Source organism: Bos indicus x Bos taurus, chromosome 12, assembly GCF_003369695.1.
Source record: "Bos indicus x Bos taurus breed Angus x Brahman F1 hybrid chromosome 12, Bos_hybrid_MaternalHap_v2.0, whole genome shotgun sequence".
Classification (NCBI taxonomy): Eukaryota; Metazoa; Chordata; class Mammalia; order Artiodactyla; family Bovidae; genus Bos; species Bos indicus x Bos taurus.
The window spans coordinates 16,822,040-16,840,981 of record NC_040087.1 but is presented as its reverse complement, the minus strand read 5'-3'; positions in this window follow the sequence as shown (position 1 = coordinate 16,840,981).

Below are 18,942 nucleotides of genomic sequence, written 5' to 3'. Positions count from 1 at the left end.
AGGATATGCAGCGAGGCAAGTGGAAACCAAAAAGATGGTCTCAAAGTTGGGAGAAATCAACTTCTATGAGACTTACTGATAGATTATGCACAATACAAACTTCAAGGATTTTGAAATGTGGAAGTACCTAGTAACTGAAAAAATTTCTAAATATAAAAAGAAGCAAAAACGGTAGGAGTTAAAGGATTGAATAAAAAAAGATGCGGATTACAATAGTCAAGACATGGAAACAACTTAAATGTCCCTTCACAGAGGAATGGATGAGGAAGATGTAGTACATACATACAATGGAATATTAGTGATTTTAAAAATGAAATAATGCCATGTGCAGCAACATGGATGGGCCCAGAGATTGTCATACGGAGTGAAATAAGACAGAGAAAGAGAAATAGCCCTTAAATACAGAATCTAAAAAGAAATGATACAAATGAACTTACAAAGAAGAAAGAGAGTCAAAAACTTAGAGAATGAATTTATGGTTGCTGGGGAAAGAATGCAGGGGAGGGATAGTGAGAAAGTTTGGATGGACATGTATACACTGCTATAATTAAAATGGATAACCATCAAGGACCTACTGTATGGCAGAGGGAACTCTGCTCAATGTTATGTGGCAGCCTGGAAGGGAAGGGGAGAATGGATACATGTATGTGTATGGCTGAGTCACTCTGGTGTGCGCCTGAAACTATCACAACGTCATTAATAGGCTATACTCCAATACTGAATAAAAAGTTCAAAAAAAAAAAAAAAAGATGGTGACTAGGAGCGAAAATATGTAGACATTTATGAGTTTTTTTTTCTTTAATTTTATTTTATTTTTAAACTTTACATAATTGTATTAGTTTTGCCAAATATCAGAATGAATCCATCACAGGTATACATGTGTTCCCCATCCTGAACCCTCCTCCCTCCTCCCTCCCCATACCATCCCTCTGGGTCGTCCCAGTGCACCAGCCCCAAGCATCCAGTATTGTGCATTGAACCTAGACTGGCATCTCATTTCATACATGATACTTTACATGTTTCAATGCCATTCTCCCAAATCTTCCCACCCTCTCCCTCTCCCACAGAGTCCATAAGACTGTTCTATACATCAGTGTCTCTTTTGCTGTCTCGTACACAGGGTTGTTGTTATCATCTTTCTAAATTCCATATATATGCGTTAGTATACTGTATTGGTGTTTTTCCTTCTGGCTTACTTCACTCTGTATAATAGGCTCCAGTTTCATCCACCTCATTAGAACTGATTCAAATGTATTCTTTTTAATGGCTGAGTAATACTCCATTGTGTATATGTACCACAGCTTTCTTATCCATTCATCTGCTGATGGGCATCTAGGTTGCTTCCATGTCCTGGCTATTATAAACAGTGCTGCGATGAACACTGGGGTACACGTGTCTCTTTCCCTCCTGATTTCCAAAGTGTGTATGCCCAGCAGTGGGATTGCTGGATCATAAGGCAGTTCTACTTCCAGTTTTTTAAGGAATCTCCACACTGTTCTCCATAGTGGCTGTACTAGTTTGCATTCCCACCAACAGTGTAAGAGGATTCCCTTTTCTCCACACCCTCTCCAGCATTTACTATTTGTAGACTTTTGGATCGCAGCCATTCTGACTGGTGTGAAATGGTACCTCATAGTGGTCTTGATTTGCATTTCTCTGATAATGAGTGATGTTGAGCATCTTTTCATGTGTTTGTTAGCCATCTGTATGTCTTCTTTGGAGAAATGTCTATTTAGTTCTTTGGCCCATTTTTTGATTGGGTCATTTATTTTTCTGGAGTTGAGCTGTAGGAGTTGCTTGTATATTTTTGAGATTAGTTGTTTGTCCGTTGCTTCATTTGCTATTATTTTCTCCCATTCTGAAGGCTGTCTTTTCACCTTGCTTATAGTTTCCTTTGATGTGCAGAAGCTTTTGAGGTTAATTAGGTCCCATTTGTTTATTTTTGCTTTTATTTCCAATATTCTGGGAGGTGGGTCATATGCTGTGATGTATGTCAGAGAGTGTTTTGCCTATGTTCTCCTCTAGGAGTTTTATAGTTTCTGGTCTTATGTTTAGATCTTTAATCCATTTTGAGTTTGTTTTTGTGTATGGTGTTAGAAAGTGTTCTAGTTTCATTCTTTTACAAGTGGTTGACCAGATTTCCCAGCACCACTTGTTAAAGAGATTGTCTTTAATCCATTGTATATTCTTGCCTCCTTTGTCAAAGATAAGGTGTCCATAGGTGTGTGGACTTATCTCTGGGCTTTCTATTTTGTTCCATTGATCTATATTTCTGTCTTTGGGCCAGTACCATACTGTCCTGATAACTGTGGCTTTGTAGTAGAGCCTGAAGTCAGGTAGGTTGATTCCTCCAGTTCCATTCTTCTTTCTCAAGATTGCTTTGGCTATTCAAGGTTTTTTGTATTTCCATACAAATTGTGAAATTATTTGAGTATTTACATAATAGAGAATAACGGAATGGAAACTGATGGAGATGCAGTGTCAATGAAGGGGCTGGTATGATTGCAATATGATAGAGAGAAAGAAACTGAATATACAGAAAAGGGAATATATTCTTCAAGTAAGAAAGCCTTTGGGATGATGAAAATGGAAGGGATCCAGAGCAGGCGTGGTGACTGTGGATTCAGGAGGAAAGGAGAGATAAGTCAAGGAGCCTTCACATGTGTAGATATAGAGATGACATGGTCATTAGATAAAGCGGTAAGTGGGGCTAGATGGAAAGTGTGAGGAGAGACTTGAAATATGAGAGAAACATCGTAAATCAGTAATAATAGATTTGATAGGCATCTGCAGCTGAACATGGCTCTATGGTATATTATCTTCACATGTGTGGTAACTCATCTTAATGAAATAAAAGGTTTATTTAAATGTGCTGGTTATTTGTTGTTGTTCAGTCTCTAAGTTGTGTCTGGCTCTTTGCGACCCCATGGACTGTAGCACAACAGATTCCTTTGTCCTCCACTATCTTCTGGAGTTTGCTCAAATTCATGTCCATTGAGTCAGTGATGCTATCTAACCATCTCATCCTCTGCTGCCCCCTTCTCATTTTGCCAATTATCCTTATGTCAATAATATGTTATAGTGTTATTTATAATTTCAGCAGCTCTCAATTGTTTCATTTTCCCCTTGATTCTGAGTTATTTTGAGCCCATGGATCTTCAAAGATTTAGCAGTAGTAATAAAGGTAGGAACAATATTTCCTGGAAATCTGGTGCCAAAGAGACAGCTTCTTTAAGTCATCTTGGTTGGATCTGACTACTCAGTAATAAAAAAATTTTGCCTGCAATGCAGGAGATGTGAGTTCAATCCCTGGGTCAGGAAGATCCCCTGGAGAAGGAAATGGCAACCCACTCCAGTATTCTTTCTTGAAAAATCTCATAGAGGAGTCTGGGCGGCTACAGTCCATGGGGTCACAAAAGATTCAGACACAGCTTAGCAACTGAAAAACTGAACAACAATCACCAAAAACATAAGTGAATAAAATCTGTACTAGTTTTCTAGGGCTGCCATAATAAGATACCACAGAATCATGGCTCAAACAACAGAAATTGGTTTTCACACAGTGCTGGAGGCTGCAAGTCCAAGATCAAGGTGTAGGGAGATTTGGTTTCTCTGGCAGCCTCTGTCCTTGGCTTGCAGGTGACTGACTTCTTGCTGTGTCCTTACTTCACCTTTTCTCTGCACATGCACATCCCTGGTGTCTCTCCTTCTCTTTACAAGGACACCAGTCCTATTGGATTAGGGCTCCCCGCTAATGACCTCAGTTAAACTTCATCATCCCTTTGAAGGTCCTATCGCCAGACAGAGTCACATTGATTACAGCCCACCTATATGACCTCATTTTGCCTCCTTGAAGGCTCTCTCTCTAAGTACAATTAAATTCAGAAGTACTGAGCATCGAATGTTCAACAAACAAACAGATTTTGAAAGGGAATCAATCAGCCCATCTTCCCTGGTGGCTCAGATGGTAAAGAATCTGCTTACAATGCAAGAGACCTGGGTTTGATCCCTAGGTCAGGAAGAACTCCTGGAGAAGGGAATGACTATCCACTCCAGTACTCTTGCCTGGAGAATTCCATGGACAGAGAAGTGTGGGGGGTGGGGGGGAGGGGGGGTGCTACAGTCTATGGGATTGCAAAGAGTTGGACACGACTAAGTGACTAACACACTCAGTCAGCCCATAACAATAGCTAAATGTAAATGACCTTAGAAACTCTGAATAAGTATACAAATATCCAATGCTGCTTTTAAATTATCGTGAGAAAGAAATTCCATAATAAACAATATGAGAAATGATACATGGGGTCTCATGGGACATATGAGTTATACTATGGGTCTGTTAGCATTAGGTACAACTATTATTTTCATGTTTCTGCATGGCTGGGGCCCCCTGATCAGACTGCTGGAAACCTAGGCTTAAGGATGCTAAATGGTGAACAAGTCTTAGAAGTTAAAGACAGAGATATCTGGAGAGAATTTCTGGTCTATTTCCCAGGAGCTATTTGTTTATATTCCAAAGAGTAATAGACCTAGGGACCTGGGTTCATGTCTCTAGAGAGGATTTATTTGCATCCCACAGAATAAAAGCTCAAAAGTGTTCCCCTCTCTCTCTCTGAGGGAAAGACGGGCCAAGTTTGTTCCTATTATAAACTCCAAAAGTCATAATTTGGAGGACTCCTCTCCAGTGGCATGAACCCACCGCTTGTGCAGGTGACATCCATCCTTACTGTGTGGCCCATGAGGGACTGAGCCCTAGGGAACTGTCACAGAGGTTCCATAAGTAATTGGCCTGTCCTCTGATCAAGAAACCTCATGTCTACAGCCAGGATCAAATAAATACATATAGATTTTTTTTTTTAAAGGTAGGGGCTATAATCTCTAGATTTAAGATCCTAAAATTTCTAAGGACCAAGATCTAAAGAAAAATAGGTGAAAATCCTTAGAACAAGATGCCTTAAATAATAAGCAAACAAGTACTGGATTTGATTAGCTACTTTCCCCTTTCCAGACAGTCAACTACCCATTGCAAGTGGCTTAAAAAAATCTTTAGTTTCTTGCTAGCTTTTGTCTTACATATTGAGGTGCTCCTATGTTGGGTGCATATATATTTATAATTGTTATATCTTCTTCTTGGATTGATCCTTTGATCATTATGTAGTGTCCTTCTTTGTCTCTTTTCACAGCCTTTGTTTTAAAGTCTATTTTATCTGATATGAGTATTACTACTCCTGCTTTCTTCTGGTCTCTATTTGTGTGGAATATCTTTTTCCAGCCCTTCACTTTCAGTCTGTATGTGTCCCTTGTTTTGAGGTGGGTCTCTTGTAGACAACATACATAGAGGTCTTGTTTTTGTATCCATTCAGCCAGTCTTTATCTTTTGTTTGGGGCATTCAACCCATTTACATTTAAGGTAATTATTTGTAAGTATGATCCCATTGCCATTTACTTTATTGTTTGGGGTTCAATTTTATACACCTTTTCTGTGTTTCCTGTCTAGAGAAGATCCTTTAGCATTTGTTGGAGAGCTGGTTTTGTGGTGCTGAATTCTCTCAGCTTCTGCTTGTCTGTAAAGCTTTTAATTTCTCCTTCATATTTGAATGAGATCCTCGCTGGGTACAGTAATCTGTGCTGTAGGTTATTTTCTTTCATCACTTTAAGTATGTCTTGCCATTCCCTTCTGGCCTGAAGAGTTTCTACTAAAAGACCAGCTGTTATCCTTATGGGAATCCCCTTGTGTGTTATTTGTTGTTTTTCCCTTGCTGCTTTTAATATTTATTCTTTGTGTTTGATCTTTGTTAATTTGATTAATATGTGTCTTGGGGTGTTTTGCCTTGGGTTTATCCTGTTTGGGACTCTCTGAGTTACTTGGACTTGGATGACTATTTCCTTCCCCATTTTAGGGAAGTTTTCAACTATTATCTCCTCAAGTGCTAACAAGTATGAAAGGGGAAATTAATAATAACACAATAATAGTGGGAGACTTTAATACCCCACTCACACCTATGGATAGATCAACTAAACATAAAATTAACAAGGAAACACAAACTTTAAATGATACAATAGACCAGTTAGACCTAATTGATATCTATAGGACATTTCACCCCAAAACAATGAATTTCACCTTTTTTCTCAAGTGCACATGGAACCTTCTCCAGGATAGATCACATCCTGGACCATAAATCTAGCCTTGGTAAATTCAAAAAAGTTGAAATCATTCCAAGCATCTTTTCTGACCACAGTGCAGTAAGATTAGATCTCAATTACAGGAGAAACACTACTAAAAATGCCAACATATGGAGGCTGAACAACACACTGCTGAATAACCAACAAATCACAGAAGAAATCAAAAAAGAAATCAAAATATGCATAGAAATGAATGAAGATGAAAACACAACAACCCAAAACCTATAAATACCCCACTCACACCTATGGATAGATCACTGTAAAAGGAGTGCTAAGGGACAGGTTCATAGCAATACAGGCTTACCTCAAGAAACAAGAAAAAAGTCAAATAAATAACCTAACTCTACACTTAAAGCAACTAGAAAAGGAAGAAATGAAGAACCCCAGGGTTAGTGGAAGGAAAGAAATCTTAAAAATCAGGGTAGAAATAAATGCAAAAGAAACAAAAGAGACCATAGCAAAAATCAACAAAGCCAAAAGCTGGTTCTTTGAGAGGGTAAATAAAATTGACAAACCATTAGCCAGACTCATCAAGAAACAAAGGGAGAAAAATCAAATTAATAAAATTAGAAATGAAAATGGAGAGATCACAACAGACAACACAGAAATACAAAGGATCATAAGAGACTACTATCAGCAACTATATGCCAATAAAATGGACAACTTGGAATACATGGACAAATTCTTAGAAAAGTACAACTTTCCAAACTGAACCAGGAAGAAATGGAAAATCTTAACAGACCCATCACAAGCACGGAAATTGAAACTGTAATCAGAAATCTTCCAGCAAACAAAAGCCCAGGACCAGATGGCTTCACAGCTGAATTCTACCAAAAAATTAGAAAAGAGCTAACACCTACCCTACTCAAACTCTTCCAGAAAATTTCAGAGGAAGGTAAACTTCCAAACTCATTCTATGAGGCCACCATCACCCTAATACCAAAACCTGACAAAGATGACTACAGGCCAATATCACTGATGAATATAGATGCAAAAATCCTTAACAAAATTCTAGCAAACAGAATCCAACAACATATTAAATAGATCATACATTATGACCAAGTGGGCTTTATCCCAGGGATGCAAGGATTCTTCAATATCCACAAATGTAATACACCACATTAACAAATTGAAAAATAAAAACCATATGATTATCTCAATAGATGCAGAGAAAGCCTTTGACAAAATTCAACATCCATTTATGATAAAAAAAAAAAAAAAAAAACCCTCCAGAAAGCAGGAATAGAAGGAACATACCTCAACATAATAAAAGCTATGTATGACAAACCCACAGCAAACATTATCCTCAATTGTTGGGGGCCAGAGTGAGGTACTCCACCCATGGCAAAGGTCATGAGGAAGGAGGCTCGACATACGCAAAGGCGGGATCGAGCCTCAGGAGTCCCCCTGGAAATCCTCGAGCGTCTACCCCCATAACCAGAGCCTGCCTACTTTACTACTTTGTGCTCTTACCTACATCTCTGACTTTACAGCGGGCTGTCCCCCACGACCTCTTTCGGAGAAGGAGTTAACCTAGAGCTCCAGTTAATAATAATTCCTGGGCGTGATAAGACTGTTTTAACCTACAAACTTCTCTGAAGGCTCTCTAGCCTGCCTGACAGGCTTGTCCGGCCACATGTGATTGCTCACAGCCTCCCAACCGTGAGAGGCACAAGATGCTTTAAACCCTCTAAAAACAGGTTCTTTAGAGAAGTTAGAAAACTATAAGTATAAGTATAGTGGGCTAATTAGAAATTGTATTGGTGAAGGGTTTTTCATTTGTTGAGCCAATGTTTGTTGCTAAGTCTCCACATCCCCTGCCCTTACACACATTAATGAATATATAGAATTAACCTTTGATATTAATCACGTTAGACCTTAGGCTAAGTAAATTCTTTCCTTAACTAAAACCCACTACACCCTCACCCTGTAGGAATGTAACTTTATTTGGGTGGCGTCTGTTTTGAGAATAATCAGCCCTGGAGAAATAAGTGTCCTGATTGACTGACCGCTGTCACAAGGAGAGGGTCGTAAATTGTCAGCAGGCCCCCCTGGCCAGTAGATGATGTAACACCCCTAAGACCTCTGTATACATTTGTATGAAGCACCTGACTTGGATAAAAGTCAGGACTGCTGTCCCCACGTGACTTTTGTATAACATCTCAGTGTATAAAAACAGACTCTGGAAAATAAAGAATTGGGATCAGTTTCTCGAAATACTGGTCTCCCCATGTCGCTCTCTCTCTCACTCTGGTTGAGTCTCCATCTGGAGTACGGAACCCACCATGCTTACTAATTATGCCTGGGCTTCTAAGATCCGACTGGGGAGGCCTCAGTGTCTCCTCTCCTTCAGGAGAACGGAAGGACGCCTGCAGCCTACGTAAGTGGTGCAAGCTTCTTGTCTTGAAGTTTTATTGGTCCCCCGTGTAAACCAAGCTACTCAGCCTCTTTTCTCCACTGAATTTCCCTACTGAGCTATCCTTATTCTATTACTCTTTATATCTTTAATTAATATCTAATTGAAGCTATTGTATCCTGATCCTCGCCTATGCCGTCTCTCCTTCGAATACCCTGGATCAGCCGGGGCTGGTCCCCGGCACTCAATGGTGAAAAATTGAAAGCATTTCCCCTAAAGTCAGGAACAAGACAAGGGTGCCCACTTTCACCACTACTATTCAACATAGTTTTGGAAGTTTTTGGCCACAGCAATCAGAGCAGAAAAAGAAATAAAAGGAATCCAGATTGGAAAAGAAGAAGTAAAACTCTCACTCTTTGCAGATGACATGATCCTCTACATAAAAAACCCTAAAGACTCCACCAGAAAATTACTAGAGCTAATCAATGAATATAGTAAAGTTGCAGGATATAAAATCATCACAGAAATCCCTTGCGTTCCTATATACTAACAATGAGAAAACAGAAAGAGAAATTAAGGAAACAATTCCATTCACCATTGCAACGAAAAGAATAAAATACTTAGAAATATATCTACCTAACAAAAGATCTATATATAGAAAACTATAAAACAGTGGTGAAAGAAATCGAAGAGGACACAAATAGATGGAGAAATATACCTTGTTCATGGATCGGCAGAATCAATATAGTGAAAATGAGTATACTAACCAAAGCAATCTATAGATTCAATGCAATCCCTATCAAGCTACCAGTGGTATTTTTCACAGAGCTAGATCAAACAATTTCACAATTTGCATGGAAATACAAAAAACCTCGAATAACCAAAGCAATCTTGAGAAAGAAGAATGGAACTAGAGGAATCAACCTGCCTGACTTCAGGTTCTACTACAAAGCCACAGTCATCAAGACAGTATGGTACTGGCACAAAGACAGAAATATAGATCAATGGAACAAAATAGAAAGCCCAGAGATAAATCCACACACCTATGGACACCTTATCTTTGACAAAGGAGGCAAGAATATACAATGGAGAAAAGACAATCTCTTTAACAAGTGGTGCTGGGAAAACTGGTCAACCACTTGTAAAAGAATGAAACTAGAACACTTTCTAACACCATACACAAAAATAAACTCAAAATGGATTAAAGATCTAAACGTAAGGCCAGAAACTATAAAACTCCTAGAGGAAGACATAGGCAAAACACTCTCCAACATAAATCACAGCAGCATCCTCTATGACCCACCTCTCAGAATATTGGAAATAAAAGCAAAGATAAACAAATGGGACCTAATTAAAATTAAAAGCTTTTGCACAACAAAGAAAACTATAAGCAAGGTGAAAAGACAGCCTTCAGAACAGGAGAAAATAATAGCAAATGAAGCAACTGACAAAGAATTAACCTCAAAAATATACAAGGAACTCCTGCAGCTCAATTCCAGAAAAAGAAATGACCCAATCAAAAAATGGGCCAAAGAACAAACACATGAAAAGATGCTCAACATCACTCATTATCAGATAAATGCAAATCAAAACCGCAATGAGGTACCATTTCATGCCAGTCAGAATGGCTGCTATCCAAAAGTTTACAAGCAATAAATGCTGAAGAGGGTGTGGAGAAAAGGGAACCCTCTTACACTGTTGGTGGGAATGCAAACTAGTACAGCCTCTATGGAGAACAGTGTGGAGATTCCTCAAAAACCTGGAAATAGAACTGCCATATGACCCAGAAGTCCTACTGCTGGGCATACACACTGAGGAAACCAGAATTGAAAGAGACACGTGTACCCCACTGTTCATCACAGCACTGTTTATAATAGCCAGGACATGGAAGCAACCTAGATGTCCATCAGCAGACGAATGGATAAGAAAGCTGTGGTACATATACACAATGGAATATTACTCAGCCATTAAAAAGAATATATTTGAATCAGTTCTAATGAGGTGGATAAAACTGGAGCCTATTATACAGAGTGAAGTAAGCCAGAAAGGAAAACACCAATACAGTATACTAACGCATATATGTGGAATTTAGAAAGATGGTGACAATGACCCTGTATGTGAGACAGCAAAAGAGACACAGATGTATAGAACAGTCTTTTGGACTCTGTGGGAGAGGGCGAGGGTGGGCTGGTTTGGGAGAATGGCACTGAAACATGTATATTATCATATGTGAAACAAATCACCAGTCCAGGTTTGATGCTTGATACAGGGTGCTTGGGGCTGGTGCACTGGGATGACCCAGAGGGATGGGATGGGGAGGAAGGTGGGAGGGGGGTTCAGGATGGGGAACACATGTACACCTATGGTGGATTCATGTCAATGTATGGCAAAACCACTACAATATTGTAAAGTAATCAATCTCCAAAAAATAAATTTAAAAAAAATTCTTTAGTTTCTTAAAATCTTGGTGAGCTTTCTACCAGTCCAAATTTTTAGCTTTCTTTCTTTCTTTCTTTTTTATATTTAGCACAAGAAATTGTTATATCTAGATCATTTTGTTTTCATTGCTGATGTGATAGTTGTTTGTAGGACATTATATCAACATGTCACCTGAAACTTGTCTATTGTCTTTATTTACTTTTTAAATCATCTAAAAAATATTTCCTTTAATTGGAGGATAACTACTTTATAATATTGTGATGGCTTTTGCCATACATCAGTATGAATCGGCCATAGGTATACATGTGTCCCCTCCATCCTGAGCCCCCCTCCCACCTCCCTCCCCACCCTTGCTGCGGAACACTCTAAAGCTTCAAAGTTAAGTCCCCAACTCTGTGCTAATCAGATAACAAAAACAGTGCCATTAATATGCTCAGAGAAGTTTCTTGTGAAGTTTCTTTTTAATTTGATAGAAATATTATGAAGAAATAAAGAGTTATTACAATTAGAAAACAATACAAAAATAAGATGCCTTGTCTCCAAAGGGGAAGTCTTCTTTTAAGGAAGAGCTACTTTTAATTGCACTTATCCCCCACTGTGCAACTTTTCTACTTTTTCAAGTCTCATGTCAAATATGATGGACTGTTTTGCTTTAGCAGCTTAAAGAGCTGCTGAAATGAATTTACTTAGAGACAAAATATATCTTTACATCTGCCAAAGTCTTACGGATTTTAGGCAGACATCAAGGTGAACTCAGGGATTATATTAAAATACAATCTATTATCCATCTACTGACAATATATGTACATTTCTAAAGCTTCTCTCAGGATTTGAGTTTGAGAGGACCTTTGGTCATCTAAGCTAACCATCAATCAAAAATTTACAATACTTTTGCAGATGGATATGTAGCCTGAACCTGTAAAAGGGGTCTGTTGTCTTCTAAATCCACTCATTCCATCACTGGGACTCTTAAACCCTGGAAATTCTTTTTTATATTGAATCAAAATTCATCTCTCCATAAATTACACAAATTGATCCTAAGTCTGGCTTATGGATGATAACAATTAAGTTTTTTTCTCAATCAATAATTTGTCAGATACACGAAGATCATTGCTGTGTCTGTTTTAATCTTCTTCTCCAGTTAGTTATTGATTCTAACATCCAAATCTGTGTTCCTTCATGCTCTTTTGATCAAAAATTTCTATGCCTTGGACTCATCTAATGGTATCCTAGCACCCACGCCAGGATCAAACCGTACCTCAGCATCAAGCTGCATTATCTTCCAGACATTGCCTTGGACCTATAACCTTTTCAGAGCTGAATATATTTGAAAGTGAGTTATCAGCTCCAAACTGTTAAATAAAACCTAAAAAATTGAAATTAATAAAAATTTTATTAGATATCTGTAAGACATATCATTTTGCCAGATTCATCCATTATTAAATTTAATATTCATTTAAAAATCATTACATATGAAAACAATCTGTAGGTTAGTTTTAACTTCTTAATCATTTCCAAGAATTCAAAATGACTGCAGAGAAATGACAGCTCATTATAAATGAAATGAGGTACTGTAGCTAAACAACTTCAAAAGCAAAAACTGTAAGTCTTCACAAAATATAAGCATTTATAAATGTATATGTCACACAAATATAATATTAATGATTTTTCGTTCTAACTGAAAGTCAGAGATTTCAACAGAAGTAGAAGAGCCTGTAAAGGTCTTAAAAATGGCCTTTAAAATTATGAACTACTAACTCCCTAAGAATCACCTATGGGATATATGATAAATTCAGTGTTCTGGGCTCCCCCTCAGACATACTAAATTAATCGTCTAAAATTTCAGTGCTGCTTATTTTGACCAAAACCTTGCAGCTCCTGTCCCTGACTTTCCTCATTATTTCACCACGCATCTCTGACTCCTGACCTGCAATCTGTTTCTTGTCAGGTACACTGACATTTGTGTCCCTGTGTTGGCTTGAAGCAGTCAGGTCCTCACATTATTACTACAGCATTCAGACTATGGACCGAAAGCCACATAGAAATGTTTATTTCAATTTTAGCCACAGTGAATGCCACCAGAAGAATGACAAGAAGATGAAATAAAATTGTCAAAATCCTTCCCAGCATCCCCAATGCCAAAGTATTATTTACATTTATTTTTTCCTTCTTGCTTCCAGCTTGAATTGCGTCTGCTGCCCAGAGTGTATAAAGAACTCAATCTGTCCAAGGAGGAACAGTCCCTAACCTGGGGTGCTGGTAACTTGCTGCTGCTAAGTCGCTTCAGTCGTGTCCGACTTTGTGCGACCCCATAGACGGCAGCCCACCAGGCTCCGCCGTCCCTGGGATTCTCCAGGCAAGAACACTGGAGTGGGTTGCCATTTCCTTCTCCAGTGTATGAAAGTGAAAAGGAAAAGTGAAGTCGCTCAGTCGTGTCTGACTCTTAGTGACCCCATGGACTGCAACCCACCAGGCTCCTCCATCCATTGGATTTTCCAGGCAAGAGTACTGGAGTGGGGTGCCATTGCCTTCTCCGGGTGACTTACAATTCTAGAAACACATCTCTAGAACAGATCAGACCATTTTGGCTACAAGAATCTGAAGTGAGGAGTATCTCATTTCCTGAGCCACTTAAATAAGTAGGAAATGCAAAGATCTTTTTAAAGACTCATCACCAAGCTAGGGAGCATTGCCAATTTTTTCTTCCTAGTGGTAGATTTTGGTTAGTCATTTTTCTAAAAATGATTCTCGCACTTACTGTGCCTCAAATGGTCTCCAAGAAACCTGAAATAGTGACAGAGTCTCCTTAAATACTACTAGGATATGACACAGAGCCCAAGAATCACAGAGCTCAATAAATATTAATGAGTTTTAATGTTAATATCAAAAATATTCCTATAGGATATTCAGCTAGTCTGATTTTTATATCATTTTCTACAGGAAAACATCATCTCCTGGAGAAAATGATACAGCCAGCATCGACCTAATATTAATATCTAAAGAGATAAAACATTTATTGTTGTGGGACTGTTATTTTTTTAAAAAGCAACATCCTCTTTCTTAAAATCAACTTTGTTGAAATCAAATATATCCATGTAAGGCCTTGATACTAAAAGAAAAAAAAATTCTTCAGGATTTTTAATATTAGACTTGTCAGTGTATCTGAACTTTGCTAAAAATAAACTAAGCAGAGTGCTAAAAGACAGCTTTGGCAACAGAATGTAACACAATTACTGAATCTTCAGAATGGAACATTCATAAAAATAAACACTGGACATGTGCCTAAGCCCATATAGAAACTGGGCCTGGTTTGTGTATAAATGGCACATTTGACACACCCAACCAATTTTGCTATAGATTAGCAAATCCTAGAAGAGTTATATACAATGGATTAAAAAAAAAGCAAGCATAAACTCACATGACAAAGAAAAAAAGAGAGGCAATAATAACAACAGAATTTTGGAAACTCAAAAGCAAATGAACTAATGGCAACTCGCTTGGCAGAACTGAAAGAGCAAAATTCTAAACCAGCAATGTGGAAAGCAAAGAAGCAATCTGATTGACACAGTAGATTCTCGAAAGGCTAAGAATTCAAGCCCTCCTAAGGCAGTGCTCCAAAGGATGTCATGATGAGAAAGATTGGTCTGAAGACATATGAGAAGCATTAGATTCTGTATATCTTATACTCCCCTCATGTGGCTGGGTTACTGCTCCCTCCCTCAGTATGGCAGAATGCTAGAGATTTAGTCTCTGAAGAGAGTAAAGCACAGGGTCTCTGGACTGAGGGGAATATACACACAGAAGAAATTGGGGACCCCCTACTGCAAAGAGGAGAGTTTAGCAAACTTTGCATAATGACTGCTGAAACCTCTCAAATCAATTTCTGTACTGGCTTCCAGGACTATGGCCACCCTGTCCTTACTCTCCAGGAAAGTGGTTGCATGAATCTTCTCTGGGAAATTAGTTTGGTCTAACAAGAAATATCTAAAGATACCAACATCCACATCTGGGATTTCCTCAACAGCTGCTGCTCGGTTGCTCACTCATGTCCCATTCTTTGTGACCCCATGGACTGTAGCCTGCCAGGCTCTTCTATCCATGGGATTTCCCAGGCAAAAATACTGGAGTTAGTTGCCATTCCATTCTCCTCAACAGCTAGATGACCCTAAAGCAAAGGACATCAAAGAAAAGTCTGCCCAATGCGGCAAGCTTTCAATCATCTTGACGAGGTCCCACTCTTACATGAAGACAAGAGATGGCCAGAGATCTCGGGAAATTCTCAAGATAGATACCAAAAGACACAGAGGAAAACAACTTAATAGAAACAGAGACTATCTGAAAAGAAGGAAATTTCAAAAACATTATCTATCATCCATATCCTCCAAGACAAGAGAAACATTGTATCCATTAAATAAGAACATGATAATCTAATAAGGAACATTTAAAGCAGCAGCTCTCAAACCTTCTGTTCTAAGGATCCCTCTCCCTAATACTTTAAAAGAATTATTGAAAATCCCCAAAAGCTTTTGCTTATGTAGACCATATCTATCAGTATTTATATTAGAAATTAAAATGGATAAATTTTAAATATTTATTGATTTAACAAAAAATTATATAATCAATATAAAAACATAAGTAATGTATTTTTTAAAAAATAATTACATTTTCCAAGACAAAAAGTAATCACTGACAGTAGTGACTGTACATTTTTTTAATTCTCTTTAGTATTTGAGTTAATAAAAGGCAGCTGAATTCTCAGATCTGATTCTGCATTCCATCGGTTGCAGATCATCCAGTATTTACACATAAGAAATTTCAGAAAGAGGAAACACAGAAAGGATACAATTATGAAAATGATTCCAGAGAATTTTTCAGATGTAAGTTTCAGACTGAAAAGTCTCATCAAGTGCACAAACAAATGAGTAAATGTAGACTCATCCAAGCCTACATCACTGTAGACATTTCTGAATCATTTCAGAGCCATCACACAAGACTTCTGAGAGAAAACTAGGTCACACTCAAATGATCAGAAAGCAGAGAAACCTCAGATTTCTCAAATAATAACGTAATCTAAATTAAATTCTGTAATCTAAAAGAAAATGGACCAGAGACTTCAAAATTTTGAAAGACAAATATTTATAACCAAACTCTCATCAAGTGTAAGAGTAGAACAGAGACTTTCATAGAAATGTGAAATCCCAGAAAAGTTTTCTTCATACATCCATTTCCAGGGAACTATCGAAATATGTGTTCCATCCAAATAAGTCCTTAAACTGCATTCTAAAAAACAAATGAAAAGTTAAGTGTTACAGGAAACAGAAGATTCAACAGAAGAGAAGCAAAAGAATACTGGGAATACTCAGGATGATAATGACAAAAGATTTCCACGATAACACACCTGTGCCCCTGGTGCAGAGGGGCAGTCCAGTAAAGGGCGGGTCAGATGCCGAAGTCTATAAAAAGATGAACCTGATAAGAATGCAGGTGTGAGAACAGATTTAGACAAGTGTTAGAAAGTTTGGGATTAATGTTACATAAATAGAATATTAAGCTAATAAGTAAACATAGGTAATTATTAACTCCAGAGAAAACAAAAGGCAATGCATGAAAGGAAATACAAGCATACCCTCCTAATTGACTCAGTTCCAAAGAGACTATAGAACTTCCCAGGTGGTGCTAGCGGTAAAGAACCCATCTGCCAATGCAGGAGACATAAGAGATATGGGTTCAATCCCTGGGTCAGGGAAGATCCTCTGGAGGAGGGCACGGCAACCCACTCCAGCATGCTTCCCTGGAGAATCCCATGGACAGAGGAGCCTGCCAGGCTACAGACCATGGAGTTTCAAAGAGTTGGATACGACTGAAGTGACTTAGCATGCACAATAACAAAATCTAGCCAAAACTATAATCTAGCTATTTTGAGACAATAGAGTGGGGACAGATAAGTGTGCCTGTAAGAGCAACACAGTGGAAAGAAAACTAATTCTTCATCTTCCAAAGTTAGAATTCAATAGAAAATATCAATAATTGATTTAAAGAAAAAAAAAAGAGTAATACAAGCATATTATTTATAGACATGGAGGGAAATTCTGAAGTGTAAGTTAAAAATATTTAAAGAGGACATCTCTGAGGAAGGAGGGGAAAAAACTACTTTTCATCTTAAATCTTTCACAGTTAACTCTTTAAATGTATAAATATGATAAGAATACATTTTTAAAATGTTGCACAACTTTCAAAACACAAAATAAATCAAATACATAAAGTATCAAACATTTGGGTCAAAGAAAGCTAACACTACTTCCTTATTTTAGTTAGGTCTTCTCAAATATTTGAGCCTTTGAGGAAACTAAACACATTAACCACAAACCCAAGCTAATGTTCTAAAATATTACATCATTGGTGAATTCTAGAACTCAAACAGAGGTTATGCCATTGACCCATGTGAATGCAAATTTGCCTGATTATTTCATTATCAAAATGAAATTTTTGATAATTATTTTTTAAGCTAACTTAATCATAGAGGGGCTTCCCAGGTGGCACCAGTGGTAAAGAACCCATGTGCTAATGCAGGAGATGCAGGTTCGATCCCTGGGTCAGGAAGATCCCCTGGAGAAGGGCATGACAACCCACTCCAGCATTCTTGCCTGGAGAATCCCATGGACAGAGGAGCCTGGCGGGCTACAGTCCATGGGGTTGCATGGAGCTGGACACGACTGCAATGACTTGGCCGCAGCAAACAGAAGGAATCTTCTCATCACTGCTGGTACAGGCTTGTTTAGTATTATTGCTTCAAAGACAGAACATATATTAAAGCTGCTGCTGCTGCTAAGTCGCTTCAGTCGTGTCCGACCCTGTGCAACCCCATAGACGGCAGCCCACCAGGCTCCCCTGCCCCTGGGATTCTCCAGGCAAGAACACTGGAGTGGGTTGCCATTTCCTTCTCCAATGCATGAAACTGAAAAGTGAAAGTGAAGTCGCTCAAGTCGTGTTCGACCCTCAGTGACCCCATGGACTGCAGCCTACCAGGCTCCTCCATCCACGGATATTAAAGCTAACAGTCTCAAATGTGGTCTTACTAAGAATATAACCAGTGAGAGGCTTTTATTGCATCTGATATAAGTTGTGGTATAGAATCACTTGTAGGTATTTTGGGTGCCTCTCCAATACATGGCACACACCAACTTCTTAGTATATGCAAATATTAGTAATGATGGTGATACATTTGAAAGCAACTCTGCTAAAATCACAAGTCAGTCCAGTCTATACTTCTAGTACTGAGGCATGAAATGGTGACCAGTGTCAGTTTTGACATAACTGAGTATTGGGGCTGAATTTGTCAAATATATTAAGTACTATCCCTTTGTTTCAGATACTGTGTTAGGCTGTGTGCACAAAATGGGATATTTACATGCTAAAGCCACAGTGAGTGCTTGGACTATTTCTCTATATTTAGCCATAACTTCATGAGAAACTGTCCTTGTTCTTTCAATTAAATTCCAGTATGCCTTGCCCGTGACGATCATCTAAGTTACCCTGGAACTGGAGTTGCTCATTGCCTGGGAAGAAATGGCCATCGCATTTCCCAGGGACAGTGGGGTGGGCTTCCTGGAGGTTTCCTAGGAGGCATTGCATTGTCTCATCCAGTCGCAGGCTCAAGCTGCTTTGGGAGAAGCTCTCTCTAAAACTATGTTGCAATAGAAATGGAAGAATAAAGTATAAGAGGCCAAGCACATTTTGGGATTCACTTCTGCTCTCAGCCATTGGGAATGAGACTAGATGGGTCTTCAGCCACACACAACACAGAGTGATAATGAATAAGGAACAGGAAAGAGCCTATTGGCGATGCTGGGATGGAGCCTGAGGATTCCCTCTGATGAAAAGTGGGAAAGCAGTAAGGAAAAAATAAAACACATGGGTTTGAAATCAAAGAACTAGTTTTAAATACCAGATATACCCCTTTCCCG